This window comes from Podarcis bocagei (assembly GCF_964188305.1).
Source record: "Podarcis bocagei genome assembly, chromosome: 10".
NCBI lineage: Eukaryota > Metazoa > Chordata > Lepidosauria > Squamata > Lacertidae > Podarcis > Podarcis bocagei.
The window spans coordinates 65,437,492-65,455,641 of NC_138135.1; positions in this window are offsets into that span (position 1 = coordinate 65,437,492).

The following is an 18,150-nucleotide window of genomic DNA, read 5'->3' on the forward strand; positions in this document are numbered from 1 at the left end:
AACAAGAAGAGCATACGTGTAAAGAAGATTGGAAAATGTTTATTGAATATATGGGGGGGAATTGTGTACACTTGAAAACGTGGGCAGCATTAAGATAAATCCAACATGTCTAAGTTTTGATGGAAGCAATAATGGATTACTGAATGGTTTAGTTTATATAAAATATGCATGGATTAACGCTATGTAAAAAGAACCATGGAAAGAGAAGAAAGGAAGTCATGGGTATTTTAAGGTTGTATAAATGAATACTCTAAATGGTAAAATAGAAAATTTAATAAAAACTATTTTTTAAAAAGGGAAACAGGCTACCCAAACATTGCTTGTTATTTAATTTGATAGGGGTGAGAATTCCATGCTTGATAAACCAGGGGGTGAGGGGGGTAGACTAGAAGTGTAAGGAACATCCTACTTGCTGAGATCTAGCAGCTTGAAAATTTTAACACCTGCATGTTTTGTTCATGTGCGTACACACCCAGACACACACAATCTGCTTTACGACATAAGGCAAAAGATCAGAGATGCGCTTGGACAATGGATTTGAAAGTTAAATGGGGATGCAGACAATTCTACATGATTCTCAGTCCCTAGCTATTATCTTGTAGCCGGGACTCGCCCTCCTTTCTCCCCACCGAAAGGAAGGCTAGCACTACAGAACTGGGGTCTCCCAGGAATTCTACTTTCTAAAGCAAAATATTCACCTACTGTAATGCTTTCAAGATAAATCTAAGCTTTTTAACTTCAAGGTTTTACATCCATTTAATGGCATTCTGCCACAGTAAAAGGTAGTTCTTAACGTTGGATATCCTTTTTTTTAAAAAAAGCCAACAACACACTTTGCACTGGACAGTTGAGCTCCTGTTAAAAAGGGGAAGTTTTTTCCCCCCTGCAAGAAAATAAACCTGTCATAATTCTCCTTAGGCATCTGGGTATTTGCACTAAATGAACACATAATCCATCAATGTGAAGTGCTAAAACCCCTTAAAGACCATTATGCTAATTTAATGCTGTCGCTTGATTAATCCCTTGGTCTAAAACAGCAGAAGCACAAAAATGAAAAAGAAAAAAATGGTTGGGGGGAAATAAGAGAGCGTTACTACTTTTTAACATAATGAAACAAGGGGTTTAGCAGTCGATCATTTTTACAGTCTGCTTAGTAAACTTTTAACGCAATAAACATACACATTCTGCGCACAGGAAAAGACCAACTTGGATGCTAAGACAATGAATAATAATAATAATAACAACAATAATAATAATAAGCGTCTCCACCCGCATCGTTCTACCCGGACACTGAGGTCCAGCACCGAGGGCCTTCTGGCGGTTCCCTCTCCCTACAGGAGAGAGTCGGAATTTCCATTTACAATGGCAGCTTTCCCATCAATTTTTACTAAAATTTAATCTCTTTCCACTTTTTGTGCTTAGCACCAGGGTTCAGCTGCCTCTTGAGGACTGGGGGCACAGAAGTTTAAAATCATTTCCCCACTTATCAATGATGGCTTTTTCTGTTATTTTTCTATTAATGTGCTTTTTTTATAAAAAAAAAGCAACACGTTGAAAATATTTCTTATAAATGGTTCATAGACATGAGACAATACCTGGATAGGATAGTAAAAGCCATCGTTTCTGTCAGTTGTGCCGGCAATGTGATTTTGCCATCAGCTTTTCAGACTGGTTTTCTTCAAAATAGGCAGTTCATTTAACCGCCGTGAGTAGATCTGATATGTTCTGCCTGACTACCATGAATAATAGCTTTTTAAAAAAGTGTTTTCTTCTTCCTGCTGCCAAAGTAGTAATTAAAGCATGTTAAGAGAGCAATCCAGAGGGTGGTGCTGTGGGTTAAACCACAGAGCCTAGGACTTGCCGATCAGAAGGTCGGCGGTTCGAATCCCCACAGCGGGGTGAGCTCCCGTTGCTCGGTCCCAGCTCCTGCCAACCTAGCAGTTCGAAAGCACGTCAAAGTGCAAGTAGATAAATAGGTACCACTCTGGTGGGAAGGTAAACGGCGTTTCCGTGTGCTGCTCTGGTTCACCAGAAGCGGCTTAGTCATGCTGGCCACATGACCCGGAAGCTGTACACCGGCTCCCTCGACCAATAAAGCGAGATCAGTGCCGCAACCCCAGAGTCAGCCATGACTGGACCTAATGGCCAGGGGTCCGTTTACCTGTAACTTTAAGAGAGCAATCCAAGCCCCTTCTGTGATGGTCTGCCGGTCGAATTGGACAGACATCTCTCTCCAGCAGCATGAGAGATCATTCAACTGGTGTGAAGCAATTCCTTATGGCCACTCAATTGGGAGCAGGGAGGAGGGGAAGTGGTTCTGTCCAGGGGTGGGATAGAGCTGGTCCCAAGATCCATTGGATCTTCAGCTGGCCCAGTTGCTGTCATTTGACAGCATCGGGCCTGATCATGCCAACTCTACGCTGGTACAGTTATCTGCCTCTCCATCCACTGTGCAGGGCAGGGCTGGCTGCGCAGGGGTGCCGCTGTGGTCTAAACCGCTGAGCCTCTTTGGCTTGCTGATCAGAAGACTGGCAGTTTTAATCCCCACAACGGGATGAGCTCCCGTGGCTCTGTCCCAACTCCTGCCAACCTAGCAGTTAGAAAGCACACCAGTGCAAGTAGATAAATAGGTACCGTTGTGGCGGGAAGGTAAACAGTGTTTCCGTGCGCTCTGGTTTCTATCACGATGTCCCATTGCGCCAGAAGTGGTTTCGTCATGCTGGCCAGATGACCCGGAAAGCTGTCTGTGAACAAATGCTGGCCCCCATGGCCATAAAATAGAGATGAGCTGAGAGTTGTTAGGAGTCCCTGGGAAGTGGGACTGGCTGGGAATTGTAGCTTTGTGAGGGGAATAGGAGTCTTCCAGCAATTCTCAGAACCCATAACAAAGGGCAGTTCCCAGTTTTGTTTCCTTCCGGAGGGAACCACACCTGAGTAAGAGCTGTCCCTTGAACCTCCACTCCTCTCTGAGATATGGACTGACCACACATCAAATGCTGCAGGGGTAGTCGATGTGTCACCCTCAGGATATCATCGGACTACAACTCCCATCAGCCCCAGGCGGCATGGTCCATGGACAGGCATAATTGATTCTGTGGTCCAACAACCCCTACAGGGTTGGCCATCCCTGGAATACAGAGTGAGTTCAGGCTCCAGTCACATAAGTCCATTGCTTTCAATGGGTGTACTCTGTGTATGACTTAGTCAGGTATCACCCACCAATCTCTCCACACAAAAGCACACATATCATTGTGGTGAAAGCATATTCTTCATTGGCAAACTTGTTGCCGAGTAAGATTGTCTTCCATGAATATGGTCTTAACGACCTGTCCATAAGCAAATGTGGAGGCCAATTCTGATCCACGCGTCCTTCCACAGTGGGGACATAGGTTTCCAGGCGGGAGTTGATCATGATGAGGGTTTGCCAAGCGTGCCTTCCTCTTAGCACATTTCTCCCTTTCGTCCTGAGTTTGAGTGTCTTCAAAGCCCATGACACCTTTGGTAAAGGCTGTTCTCCAATTGGAGCGCTCGCAGGCCAGTGTTTCCCAGTTGTCGGTGTTTATGCTACATTTTTAAAAAGATTTGCCTTGAGAGAGTCTTTAAACCTCTTGTTGACCACCAGCATGACGCTTTCCTTTTTTAAGTTCGGAATAGAGTAGTAGCTTTGGAAGATGATCATCAGGCATCCGCACAACATGACCAGTCCAACAAAGTTGACGTTGAAGAATCATTGCTTTGACACTGGTGATCTTTGCTTCTTCCAGTACCCTGGCATTAGTTCACCTGTCTTCCCAAGTGACATGTAAAATTTTTTGAAGACACCGTTGATGGAATCATTCAAGGAGTTGGAGCTGGTGTTTATAAGTGGTCCATGTTTCACAAGCATACAATAAGGTTGGCAGTACAATAGCTTTATAAACAAGCATTTTGGTAATACACACATCACTGTGGTAAAAGCATACAGTGGTGCCCCGCAAGACGAATGCCTCGCAAGACGAAAAACCCGCTAGACGAAAGGGTTTTCCCTTTCGATGCGCTTCGCAAGATGAATTTCCCTATAGGCTTGCTTCGCAAGATGAAAACGTCTTGCGAGTCTTGCGATTTTTTCCCTCCCCCCTTTTCTAAGCCGCTAATAGCCTTTTAGCCGCTAAGCCTTTAATAGCCGCTAAATCGCTAAACCGCTAATAGCGCTAATCCGCTAAGCCGCTAATAGGGTTGCTTCGCAAGACGAAAAAACCGCTAGACGAAGAGACTTGCGGAACGGATTATTTTCGTCTTGCGAGGCACCACTGTACAGGGAACTCAAGTTATACAGCTGCAAATAAAACCTTTTTAATGCAATGTACACAGGGGACACTAGATAGCGAGAGTGAGCCACACCAAATCCAATGTGTTTTTCAAAATGTTTTTTAGAAAAGCATTTTCGCAGCGTTTTCTATACGTGTGTAGATCCCACCACCACTGGAATTTCTTGTGGGAGAAATTATGGAACCGAATGAGTTTTTTTTAGTCTTCAGGACCTTCCATCCAGATTCTTATTAAACGCTCCTTCATTTTTTAAAACGCAAACGAGACTGCCTTCAGTCCGAGACTGGTTACCTTGCATGCCAAAAAGTCCATCATTTCATTTGAAATGCATGTCAGTATTTTTGGTAAACAGACACTATGGATCTCAACAATGAGCAGGGCCACCTGTCTGGAGTTAAAGAGAAAATCCTTGAGGTCTTGTTTTTGGCCAGGAGGCAACATTAACCACCTGGCTATGCATATGTCTAAGCGCACTTGCAGGACTAGGTCTGTGTGATCTTCATGTCTTTTTAGATTTATTTTAACAAACAGCATGCAGTGCCAAAACAAAAACTGCCCATTTAGCATTGCCCGTAGAAATGACTATGGACTTGGCAGGTATTGTGGATTTTATTGTGTGTGCACCTCCGGCAGGTGAGGGGGGAGGCTAGGACAGAGTGAATGAACAAGCTGAGTTTTATCTGTGTTTTTGAAGTTTAGCAGTGTAAAAAACAACAACGGGGAGACATTTGAAATGTGGCACCTCACAAAATATCGGGGCACAGGAAGCACTGAAGACCCTCCAAGTGTCCCTATTTTCCAGAGACGTCCCTGATTTAGAGAAGCCATCCCGGTTTCTGATTTGATTCCAGAATGTCCCACTTTTCCTTAGGATGTCTCTATTTTCATTGGAGAAATGTTGGAGGATATGGAGTTATCCGACCCACAAGCCGTCTGAAGGCAATCCTGTACAGTCATACCTCATGTTACATCTGCTTCGTGTTATGTTCTTTCAGGTTACGTCCCACGGCGACCTGGAAGTACTGGAAAGGGATAGTTGCTGCTCGCGCATGCGCAGACATGCAGAATGCTATCATGTGCATGCGCAGAAGCGGTGAATCACAACCCGCACTTGTGCAGACACCCTGCTGCGGGTTGCGCTCTTTTCATGTTGTGAACGGGCCTCCAGAACGGATTCTGTTCACAACCAGAGGTACCACTGCATAGGGAAGTTTTTTTTAATGTTTAATATTTTTTTATGTTTTTATGCATGTTGGAAGCCGGCCAGAGTGGCTGGGACAACCCAGTAAGATGTGTGGGGTATAAATAGTAAAATTAACAATTTTGGAACGGGGCCTCCCTATTTTCATCGGAGAAATGTTGGAGGGTATGGTATCTGCCCCTGCGTACACTTTGCCCAGCCTAGGTGCAGGTTTCAAACTACTCGGCTTACTTTGGGTCCAAACTGGAATTCAGGACACAGACAAATAAGCAAATGACAAACTTTTGGTGACAAACTACTTGGAGCATTCTGTCAGTCTGTTATGTACTGAAGTTCTCACTCTGGGCCAGCAGGGGGATACTGTAGATAGTTTTTACTCAGGTCCACATACGCAAATAAGGGATCGAAAGTGACGTTCAGTGATTGGATAGTTACAGAAAGTTGTTACACTTACGTTGTGCTGGAGCTCTGTATAAGTAGGCTGGCTGAGCCCTTCAGTTCAGTTCTGTTCTGGCCTGTGAATAAACAAGAGCTGTTTGAAGAATCACTGTGTTGTCTGATATGTTCACCCACAACTTAACACAGTCAGTCAAGATTGACTTTCTCCAGGAATTTTCAAGACAGGATCATAAGATACCAAGTAATATATCAACAAGGCGAAATCTAAATAATAAAGTTTTCCACCTTGCATTTTTTATGGGCTTTGCATCTTTTTAGTGAAGCTCTCTCAAAATTATTTCAATACCTTAGCAATGGATTCAGGTCGCTCTGATTTTTCTTGGTAAAGGGTGTGAAACCTATGGCCCCAAACTGGATTTTCTATATTTGTTGGCTGGAGTAGGGCAAATGAGGACGAGTCATCTCATTCAACCATTTCCAAGTCTTTCTGGAGAAATTACCTGTCATTTCCCTAACACATTCCTGAGGACAGGAACCTGTCATTTTTATTTTTTTCTTATTTCGCTTAGGTTGTTATCTAAAGTTCCCTGTACACCGATGGCTCTCTATAATGAATGCATGACTGAATGAGCAAATGAAAGATGGCGGCAGCAAGTTGTCAATTGGCAATGACAACTGTGAGAAACAAGCAAGCAAGCAAACAAACAAACAGATAGCATTCTAGGAAAGAAATGAGGATTGATAGGAACTCATGAATGTTGCCTTAGGAATGTTGCAGGCAGCAAACGGCCCGTTTCCATGGAAAATAATAAATGGACACAAATCTAACATTGGAAATGGCTATATCTAAAGACGAGTGGGAAAACTCTTCAACTACCCAGGATACTCTGTAAGTGACCTTAAAATGGCCATACCTGAAGAAAGGAAATGTAGTGTGAAACTGCTGACTTACATTTCAATATGTTCCATGCTATTGTTTGAAGATTAAGACGAGGCAAATTATTTTTGTCACGCTAGATGTGTGAATTGAGTCACCAGTGCCATACCCTCCAACATTGCTCCAATAAAAATAGGGATGATGATGATGATGATTATATTCTGACTGGATTGTGCCAGCCACTCTGGGTGGCTTCCAACATATATAAAAACATAATAAAACATTAAACATTTAAAAACTTCCCTATAAAGGGCTGCCTTCAGATGTCTTCTAAATGTTCTCTAGTTACTTTTCTCCTTGGCTTGGGGGTTGCATAACTCCAGACCCTCCAACATTTCTCAGGAATGTTCTAGTGAAAAGCAGGACATTGTGGGATCAAATCAGAAACTGGGGCGGCTTCTGTAAATCTGGGACTGTCCCTGGAAAATAGGGACACTTGGAGGGTCTGCAGGAAGCTGCCTCAGGGCAATATGGCACCCTGAGGGAGGACAAAATATGCTTTAAATGTATGGTGCAACAGTCAGTGAGAAAGAGGAGGATTGGTTTGAGAAGATATTGAATTATTTGGGTAGGTTTGAACAATTTGAGGCAATTAAAATGTTAAAAGTTAAATAAACCTTGTGGAGGGAGGAGTGTTAATGTATATAGAATTGTACATATGGTTGATTTGAATATGTTATTACAGTGGTACCCCAGGTTAAGTACTTAATTCGTTCTGGAGATCCATAATTAACCTGAAACCGTTCTTAACCTGAAGACCACTTTAGCTAATGGGGCCTCCTGCTGCTGCTGCTGCGCTGCCAGAGCATGATTTCTGTTCTCATCCTGAAGCAAAGTTCTTAACCTGAAGCACTATTTCTGGGTTAGCAGAGTCTGTAACCTGAAGCATATGTAACCTGAAGCGTATGTAACCTGAGGTACCACTGTATTGGTTATGTATATCCAATGTATCAGTTGCCTGGGAGGTTTCACTGTTTTGGTTGCTGGTAAAAAAATATTTTTAAAAATAAAAAATAAAAAATGTATGATGCAACAGTGCCTAAGTCTGTGTAGACAAGAGGGTTCACCCTAAAAATTCTCCATTCATTTCTGTTGATGGCCACAAAGAGGAAATAAAACCCTACCTCCCTTCTCTTTGCATTCTGGTGCCTTATTCTTCCAGGTTACCACATCCTGTTTGCTGCAGTAGATGCTCTTTTGTTCTGTGGGACGGTTGTTGTTTTGCTCACAGATCTGGCGCCTTTCAGGATGGAAGAGCTTTCAAACCGTGACGTTTGTGTCCCCTTTCCTGTAACCCGGGCTAATAATGTCGATAGCGATTAAGGGTCCCTTTCTTTGAGTGCGCCGCGATCCTCAAGGTCTCCTTCGAAAGCTGTGTTCTTAATTGTACAAGGAAGGAGCTGCCCAGGCGGCCGAGGCCGAGGAAACATGAAACAATACTCCTGCCTTTTTATCTTGCAGATAAAATAGACTTCTTGATAGTTGATGACAGAGCAGGGAGTACGGCTCAGGCAGCTGTCTGCATAATGAACCTGCTTCCTCCAGATGTGCCCTTCTCTGGCGAAGATCTGATTGCCGGAGAAGGGAGCCAAGCCCCAGAGATCAGACCAAAGGAAGGAGAAGCTTTCAGAGCAGTTTTTGAAACGCCGTGGCAAAGGGAGGAAGGCGAGGTTGCGTAGGTGCCATGCTAATGAAGGCCTTTGCCAGCCTGGTACCCTATAGATGCCATGACTCCCATTCGCCCCAGCAAGCACGGCCGATGGGAGATGCCGTCCAAAACATCTGGCCAGCAAAGGGATGCCTGCAGTGTTAAAAACTCGGATACAGTGGTACCTCGGGTTACATACGCTTCAGGTTACATTCGCTTCAGGTTACAGACTCCGCTAACCCAGAAATAGTGCTTCAGGTTAAGAACTTTGCTTCAGGATGAGAACAGAAATTGTGCTCCGGCGGCACAGCAGCAGCAGGAGGCCCCATTAGCTAAAGTGGTGCTTCAGGTTAAGAACAGTTTCAGGTTAAGTATGGACCTCCAGAACGAATTAAGTACTTAAGCCGAGGTACCACTGTATATGAGCAGGGCCAGATTTCGGTTTGATGAGGCCCTAAGCTACTGAAGGTAATGGCGGGGGCGTCTTATCCATAGAGCCTAGTGGCACGAGGTGCCAGGGCGCCAAGTTCTGGAGGGCGCCAGGGAAGAGGCAGAGGCTGGATGCGCTGCCTCCTGGCATCAGTTTGCCGCCCTTGCCTGCCTCCGCCATGCCGCGCCAAAGCACTGCAGCACCTGGAGCCTCTATCTGTCGTGGCCACTGTGGCACGAAGTGGGCAGCTGAGCTGGGAGGCGCCACGTCCAGCCTCTGCCTCTTCCCCACCGGAGGAGCCGCCCTCTAGCCGCTGCCCGCCTCCTCCAGCCCCGCCGGCAGCTCCTTCCTCCCTTAAAAATCTCTGGGAAACGGCGGGGGTGTGTGTGTGCGCGCACTGGAGTGAGCTTTGCACCACGGCGCCAGATATGCTTAAGATGGCCCTGGATAATGGGGCCCTTTATATGTCCGGCTGTCCTTTGTCAACAACAAATTGTCACTGTTTTTTGTGTTTAATAATAATAATAATAATAATAATAATAATAATAATAATAATAATAAATTTTATTTATACCCCGCCCTCCCCGGCCAGAGCTGGGCTCAGGGTGGCTAACACCAGTAAAATTACAATAGAAACATAATAGGGGGAAAAGAAAAAAAGAAACCCAGTTTAAAAAACAGGTTAAAATGCAATTTAAAATGCAGCCTCATTTTAAAAGTAGCCCATGGATCAAAACCGTAAGGGGAGGGAAGACAGAAGGGTCAGACTGAGTCCAAACCAAAGGCCAGGCAGAACAGCTCTGTCTTGCAGGCCTTGCAGAAAGATGTCAAGTCCCACAGGGCCCTAGTCTCTTGTGACAGAGCGTTCCACCAAGTCGGGGCCAGTACTGAAAAGGCCCTGGCTCTAGTTGAGACCAATCTAACCACCTTGCGACTTGGGACCTCCATATGCTATAAGGCAATTTATGGACCTAATAGGTATCTAAAGCCATTGCCCATAATATGTATTTTATCAAAGTAATTGTTGAACTGAAATACAGTTAAGAAGCATATTAATAGTGAAATAATTATTAAGCTCTAACTTAAAATGATTGGGGGCCCATTACTTACATCATAGGAGCCTACACAACACAAAACACTCTTGCTCTATGTAGGTTTTATTTTATTTGTTTTTATCTTTTATTTTGGAAATGTACATCCAGTGTTTTCTTCCTTTATTTTTTTGCCCCCCCCCCCAAGAGAGTGGGGCCCTAAGCTATAGCTTGTTTATCTTATACGTAAATCCAGCACTGTATATGAAAACTGCAGAACAAAGTTTAGGCATGCCGAAATTTCAAAGGATGGCTGTGTTTTGGTTCTCATAGCGACAATTTGATAGATTTGCCTCCAAATATAAACTGGATCAAAATTTTCCTAAATCCCTAAGAAAGGTAGGATAGATAGATAAGATAGAAAGATGGAGCTTCTAAAGGACTATGCCAGCAGGGGAAAGGATGTTCTTATGATCGTATCCAGCATAAATAAAGGTTCTTCTTGTTCCTTGAAAAAAAGAAACTCAGATAAATAATCTAATTGCGATCCCGGTGGGGTGCCATTGCAGCTGCCCCCCCCCCCCGTGCTGGGCACCATGCCCCTGCAGGTGGCGTGCCCTGCCCCACCCTCGCCTGCTCTCCGTCCCTGACTTTCATCAATTTACTGTATTTATTTTTCCCTATCTGATGTTGGGAAAGATGGAGGGCACAAGGAGAAGGGGACGACAGAGGATGAGATGGCTGGACAGTGTTCTCGAAGCTACCAGCATGAGTTTGACCAAACTGCGGGAGGCAGTGGAAGACAGGAGTGCCTGGCGTGCTCTGGTCCATGGGGTCACAAAGAGTCGGACATGACTAAACGACTAAACAACAACATAATTTAAACTATAAAATGGTGATTTTCTTGAGTCAAAATGGGAGTACCCCTAAACTTTTTTTAAAGAAAAAAACAGTGTGTCTGTCTCTGTCTCTCTCTCTCTCTCTCTCTCTGTGTGTGTGTGTGTGTAACCAGTTACCCCAAAGAGTGATGGGCTTTCTCTATGATTATCTTCAAGATGAGGCTGGGAGACTAGGAATGGTCCAGCTCTGGGTTTTCAGCATCAAAAAGGGAGCTAGACTAAATCCTAGGCCACATAGATAGACTGGCCTCCACCCACCTGATGCAACTGCGAGGTCAGGTGACCCATTTTTCCTTTGCAGTGTAAGAAAAGCCAAACTTAGCCAAATAGGGCATGAAACTGCTGCCACCTGTCAGGCCTGTTGTATGATCCACTAGACCAGGGGTAGGCAACCTAAGGCCTGTGGGCCAGATGCGGCCCAATTGCCTTCTCAATCCGGCCCGTGGACGGTCCGGGAATCAGCGTGTTTTTACATGGGTAGAATGTGTGCTTTTACAGTGGTACCTCAGGTTACATACGCTTCAGGTTACATACGCTTCAGGTTACAGACTCCTCTAACCCAGAAATAGTACCTTAGGTTAAGAACTTTGCTTCAGGATGAGAACAGAAATTGTGCTTCGGTGGTGCGGCGGCAGCAGGAGGCCCCATTAGCTAAAGTGGTGCTTCAGGTTAAGAACAGTTTCAGGTTAAGAACGGACCTCCGGAACGAATTAAGTACTTAACCTGAGGTACCACTGTATTTAAAATGCATCTCTGGGTTATTTGTGGGGCATAGGAATTCGTTCATTTCCCCCCCCAAAAAATATAGTCTGGCCCCCCACATGGTCTGAGGGACAGCGGACCGGCCCATGGCTGAAAAAGGTTGCTGACCCCTGCGCTAGACCCTCTCTAACTTTCAGACCCTCTTTTTCCATCTCAAGCCCTTGCGACTAGTAACATGCCTTCCAACTGCCTTGGGGTAAAAAGGGACACCCCGCTTTTTCACATGGGACTTTGGCGGCCATTTTGGGTGCTGTGATCTCTAGCGCTGTTGCCCCCCCCCATCAAAAGTGATTTTTCTGGGGCAAAAGCAAGGCTCGGGTCACTTCACTCATCCGAGAATGCGTCCCAGAAGACACACACCTCTGATTCTGGGCTGGAAAAAGTTAATAAAGATGTAAATGTTGCTTCTGAGCATATGCTGAATGTCGCACACTGCTACAGAAGAACCACAGTGCATTTGGGATTCAATCTCAAGGAGAGACTGTCCCAGTTGCTTTTTGGAAATCAACCTCCAGTTTTCAAGACTGGGAACATCATTGGCCGAAAAGGTCTGCTAGATGCGCTTCCTGGGAAAATAGGAGTTGTGGTTCGAGGACCCAACCACCGCGAAGTGAAATGAAGACACCAGGACACATGATATAAGGTTGATGGGCTAGAAAAGGCCACAACTTTATTGATTACAGCAATGAAAAGGTATTGGCTTAGGCATTGGATCGAAACAAGTGGGTTTATTCACCAGTAGGTGGAGCCTGTTGATGCTAATCCAACTATAGGCTCACCCCTGCTGTCACTGAGGGTCGTGCCATGGCCTCCCGCCAAGCAGGCATCGGACAGAATACACGACCGCCAGATTCCTTTAACGGGACGACGAAGAGGAATGAGGCCAGGGAGTGGCTGGTGCTGCAGCAAAAGCTGCTGAACACGCCCCCTCCGCAGCACCTGGTTGGGTGGCCACGGGGGGGGGGGCGTGAGCGCCAGCCGGGTGAGCTGGAGGCAGGGGGCAACGCCCCCTGCCGGGCGGTGCTCGGGCTCCCGCCCACAACCACTCCCCTCTCTTTCAGGGAGGAGAGTCTTTATGGGTTTCAATGGGGGCTTGCAGAGGAGAACTTGCTAGCGGGCGATCCCCATTAACTTGATTTCCAAATAAACTTCTTCGTAAAATAAAACACATTACAGCCTTTCAAATAACTGTACATTACTATGGGGGGGGGGAGCACCCCAGAATTATTGCTCTGAATTAGTGGGTTGTTGTCTATTGAGACAGCACCCCCTTTCTCCAATCAAGTTCGTACTGAAAAGATTTAATTAAATTTTTATGTGTAAATTTACAAACCATTAAATTAAATTAAACTATAAAAATGCTCCTTGTGACTGGGAATGATCACAGCTGTAAAATATTTATTAGAGGCTTTATTAATTTTGGGGTGGGGTGGGGGGTTAAGGTGTAAAATATTATGATTTCTCTGATGTTTGGGGAGTTCTTAGCATCCTTACACCTTTCTGAAGGCTTCATTAAGGAAGTGAGTCTGCCTCCCGTATTCCTAAATTGAATCAAGCGCAACACACAAAGTGTATAGGATTTGTCTCTTTATCACCAAGCCATAGGAATAAAATCATTTCACGAATGGCATGAAGACTGTCCACTAGATGGCAGCATCAGATTGACAAAACACAGCAGTCCATTTATTTGAGACGTCTGATGGCTGTTTATGTGGATACTGAAATTTGTCAGATATTTGAAATTTGTCAGATGTTTGACTTTAGATTGTAGCAAGCACAATCTCAGTTGCTGGGATAGAATCTCTTTCAGTGTACTCCCCCCCCCCCAACCAGAGTCCTTTCTGTTGGGGATAATTCAGAATGAAATTCCCAGATGTAAAAAAAAAAGGTTATTTATGTATGCCACTACAGTGGCCCGTGTTTTGTTAGCCCCAAAATGGAAAATGAGCGAGGTCACAACCAAAGAAGAATGGCAACTGAAGTTGACAGAATTTGCACAACTTGCACACTTAACATATAGAATAAGAGAACAAGAAGAACATACAGTGGTGCCTCGCAAGACGAAAATAATCCGTTCCGCGAGTCTCTTCGTCTAGTGGTTTTTCCGTCTTGCGAAGCAACCCTATTAGCGGATTAGCACTATTAGCGGTTTAGCTGTTTAGCGGCTATTAAAGGCTTAGCGGCTTAGCGGCTAAAAGGCTATTAGCGGCTTAGCGGCTTAGAAAAAGGGGGGGAGTGAAAAAAATTGCAAGACTCGCAAGACGTTTTCGTCTTGCGAAGCAAGCCTATAGGGAAATTCGTCTTGCGAAGCGCATCGAAAAACGGAAAACCCTTTCGTCTAGCGGGTTTTTCGTCTTGCGAGGCATTCGTCTTGCGGGGCACCACTGTATGTTTATTGGAAAACATTTATTGAATATATGGTAAATAAATGTATACAGCTGAAAACGCTGGCAGCATTAAGATAAATTCAACAGTGTAAACAAATTTTGATGGCTGCAATAACGGAATACAAAATGGTATAGTTTTTGTAAAATATGCCAGGGATTTATGATATGTAAAATGAACCATGGAAAGAGAAGAAGGGAAGTCACTGATATCTTAAGGATGTAAAATGAATATTTTAAATTGTGAAACAGAAGATTTACTAGAATTTATATCTAAGTAGAATCTCTCAACAAAGGTCCGTATAGTTAAAGCTATGGTTTTCCCAGTAGTGATGTATGGAAGTGAGAGCTGGACCATAAAGAAGGCTGATCGCCGAAGAATTGATGCTTTTGAATTATGGTGCTGGAGGAGACTCTGGAGAGTCCCATGGACTGCAAGAAGATCAAACCTATCCATTGTGAAGGAAATCAGCCCTGAGTGCTCAATGGAAGGACAGATCCTGAAGCTGAGGCTCCAATACTTTGGCCACCTCATGAGAAGAGAAGACTCCCTGGAAAAGACCCTGATGTTGGGAAAGATGGAGGGCACAAGGAGAAGGGGACGACAGAGGATGAGATGACTGGATAGTGTTCTCAAAGCTACCAGCATGAGTTTGACCAAACTGCAGGAGGCAGTGGAAGACAGGAGTGCCTGGCGTGCTCTGGTCCATGGGGTCACGAAGAGTCGGACACGACTAAATGACTAAACAACAACAACAACAAAGAATCTCTCTCAGCTGGGACCTTCTTTCTGTTCCTCTAAGGACATCTTCATTAATTTTATTAATAATTTTATAAATAGTTTTATTAATTTTCTTGCATTTATATCCCACTTTCCTTCCATCATGGAACTCAAGATGGCGTATGTGAGGGGATCTCCCATCCAGGCACCTACCAGATGTGGACCTTCTTAACTTCAGCAAAGTACTGGTCTTTTGAGCTTTCAACCCATATACTGATACATCCTACAAGGATGGTGAATAAATATGAGGATATCACTAGTTTCAGGCATGATGGAAACATACAGTGTGAACCCTTTAAGTGTCCCTTTTTCCCCAGGGACAGTCTCTGATTTTCTGAAGCCGTTCCGGTTTCTGATTTAGCGAAGCTTTTAATGTTTGATCTATTACTGTATTTTAGTATTTGGTTGGAAGCTGCCCGGAGTGGCGGGGTATAAATAACAAATTATTATTATTATTATTATTATTATTATTATTATTATTATTATTATTATACCCTGGAATGTCCCATTTTTCCTTAGGCTGTCCCTATTTTCACTGGAGAAACGTCAGAGGGTATTGGAGCTATCCAACCCCCGAGCTGTCTAAAGGCAATCTTGTATAGGGAAGTTTAATGTTTTACAGCGGAACCTCAGTTTTCGAACGTAATCCGTTTTGGAACACCGTTTGCATACCGAAACGTTCAAAAACCAAAAACTCAATATGGAAGCCTCAAAGCGGAAAAATTAATATGAAAACTAATAGGAAAAAGAAAAAAAAAGAATTTTGAAAGAGGTAGGAAGAGCAGTGAACTTGAAGCATCCTTGAACCAATCTCCTGGTGCCTGGTGCAGGATTAGCAATGATGCTACCTATTCAAAGAGTGTGGCTGCCTCCAGTATGCAAATATTATGAAGACAATTTAAATCTCAAGTGCTTCCTCGTTAAAAGAAATGAAATCTTGGAGCTCACACTCAGACACATATTCATACATAGCTTTTGCTGTCAGCTCGTGTCATCGTTTATTTGCGATCCGTTAAGGTGCCAACAAAACTCTCTGTGTTGGTTTTGCTGTAAAATACCAACACAGACATCCTTTTGGAAATGATCCCCAGCATTATCTAGGGAATCTTCATCTTCATAAGGGTGAATTATATGTTACTTAACTTCTAGCCTTAAGGGACGCGGGTGGTGCTGTGGTTGTTTGGCAATCTTAGCCGAGTAAGATTGTCTTCCATGAACACAGCCTTAACAGTGAGTCCGTAAGTGACTGTGGAGGCCAATTCTGGATCTACACGTTCTTCCACAGTGGGGACATAGATTTCTGGGTGGGAGTTGATCACGATGAGGGTTTGCCAAGCGTGCCTTCCTCCTAGCACATTTCTCCCTTTTGTCCTGAGTTCAAACGAAAGATTCCATCAACGGTGTCTCCAAAAATTTTTATACATCATTTGGGAAGACAGGCGAACTAATGCCAGTGTACTGGAAGAAGCAAAGATCACCAATATCAAAGCAATGATTCTTCAACATCAACTTTGTTGGACTGGTCATGTTCTGCAGATGCCTGATTATTGTCTTCCAAAGCAACTACTCTATTCCGAATTTAAAAATGGAAAGCGTAATGCTGGTGGTCAACAAAAGAGGTTAAAAGACTCTCTCAAGGCAAATCTTTAAAAATGTAGTATAAACACCAACAACTGGGAAACACTGGCTTGCAAGCACTCCAATTGGAGAACAGCCTTCAGCAAAGACATTATCAACACCATGCCCTAACCAACAGAGCTATCTTATCTACTTGGATTGCACATGTTCTTTTTATCACACATTTATGATTATTTGTGTTCACGATGACATCAGGGTGGTTGAGCACAATCCTGCTATCAATACTGTTCATGCCTGCAGAGGTTCTGTTTCATTTCCACTCAGCGCATGTCCCTCCCGCAGCTCCCTGCAGAGATCCTGCAATTTTTCATGCAGCAAATGTCCTGGGTTTCTTGTTGCCTTTGCTCCACTGTTGCTTTGCTATGGTGAATAAGTGCACCTCTAGATGGCAGTAATGCTTTAATATTCAGGAAAGCATCGCAGAACAACTAGTAACGTGGGTACTGTGTCGACAGTCCATGGTTAAATCTACCAGGGACACGGGTAGCACTGTGGTCTAAAGCACTGAGCCTCTTGGGCTTGCAGATCAGAAGGTCGGCGGTACGAATCCCTGCGGACAGAGTGAGCTCCTGTTGCTCTGTCCCAGCTCCTGCCAACCTTGCAGTTTGAAAGCATGCCAGATAAATAGGTACTGTGGTGGCACGAAGGTAAATGGCATTTCTGTGTGCTCTGGTTTCCCTCACAGTGTTCAGTTGCACCAGAAGTGGTTTAGTCATACTGGCCACATGACCCGGAAAGCTGTCTGTGGACAAATGCCGGCTCCCTTGGCCTGAAAGCAAGATGAGCGCCGCAACCCCATAGTCGCCTTTGACTGGACTTAACCATCCAGGGGTCCTTTACTTTTACCTTTACCTTTACCTTTACCTTTACCTTTACCTTTACCTTTATAGGAGTTGTATTTCATTGAGTGGGGTTAGAATTATAGAGTTGTAAGAGACCCCATGGATCATCTATTCCAAAACCTTGCAATGCAGAAATATGCTCTGGTCCTTTACCTTTTTTTTTTTTTATTAATAAATCTGTAAAAAGCAGAGACATCACCTTGCCAACAAAGGTCCGTAAAGTGAAAGCTATGGTTTTCCCAGTAGTGATGTATGGAAGTGAGAGCTGGACCATAAAGAAGGCTGATCGCCGAAGAATTTATTCTTTTGAATTATAGTGCTGGAAGAGACTCTTGAGAGTCCCATGGACTGCAAGAAGATCAGACCTATCCATCCTTAAGGAAATCAGCCCTGAGTGCTCACTGGAAGGACAGATCGTGAAGCTGAGGCTCCAATACTTTGGCCACCTTATGAGAATAGAAGACTCCCTGGAAAAGACCCTGATGTTGGGAAAGATGGAGGGCACTAGGAGAAGGGGACGACAGAGGACAAGGTGGTTGGACAGTGTTCTCGAAGCTACCAGCATGAGTTTGACCAAACTGCAGGAGGCAGTGGAAGACAGAAGTGCCTGGCGTGCTCTGGTCCATAGGGTCACAAAGAGTCGGATACAACTAAACAACTAAACAACAACAACAACATAAATCTACCACCAACACACTATAAGTGCACCAATTACTTATTGCAGAACACACCTGACAACAAACTCTAGTCTACTTCCTTCCCAACGAAGAGCTTTTATGCTCGCAAGACTAAGTACTTTCCCCTCCGCAGTGACCACAGGTTGATACTCACAAATTCATTATGAGGCCCACCTGTGTGCCTCTGATAAGGGAGTACCAGATTCACTGGAC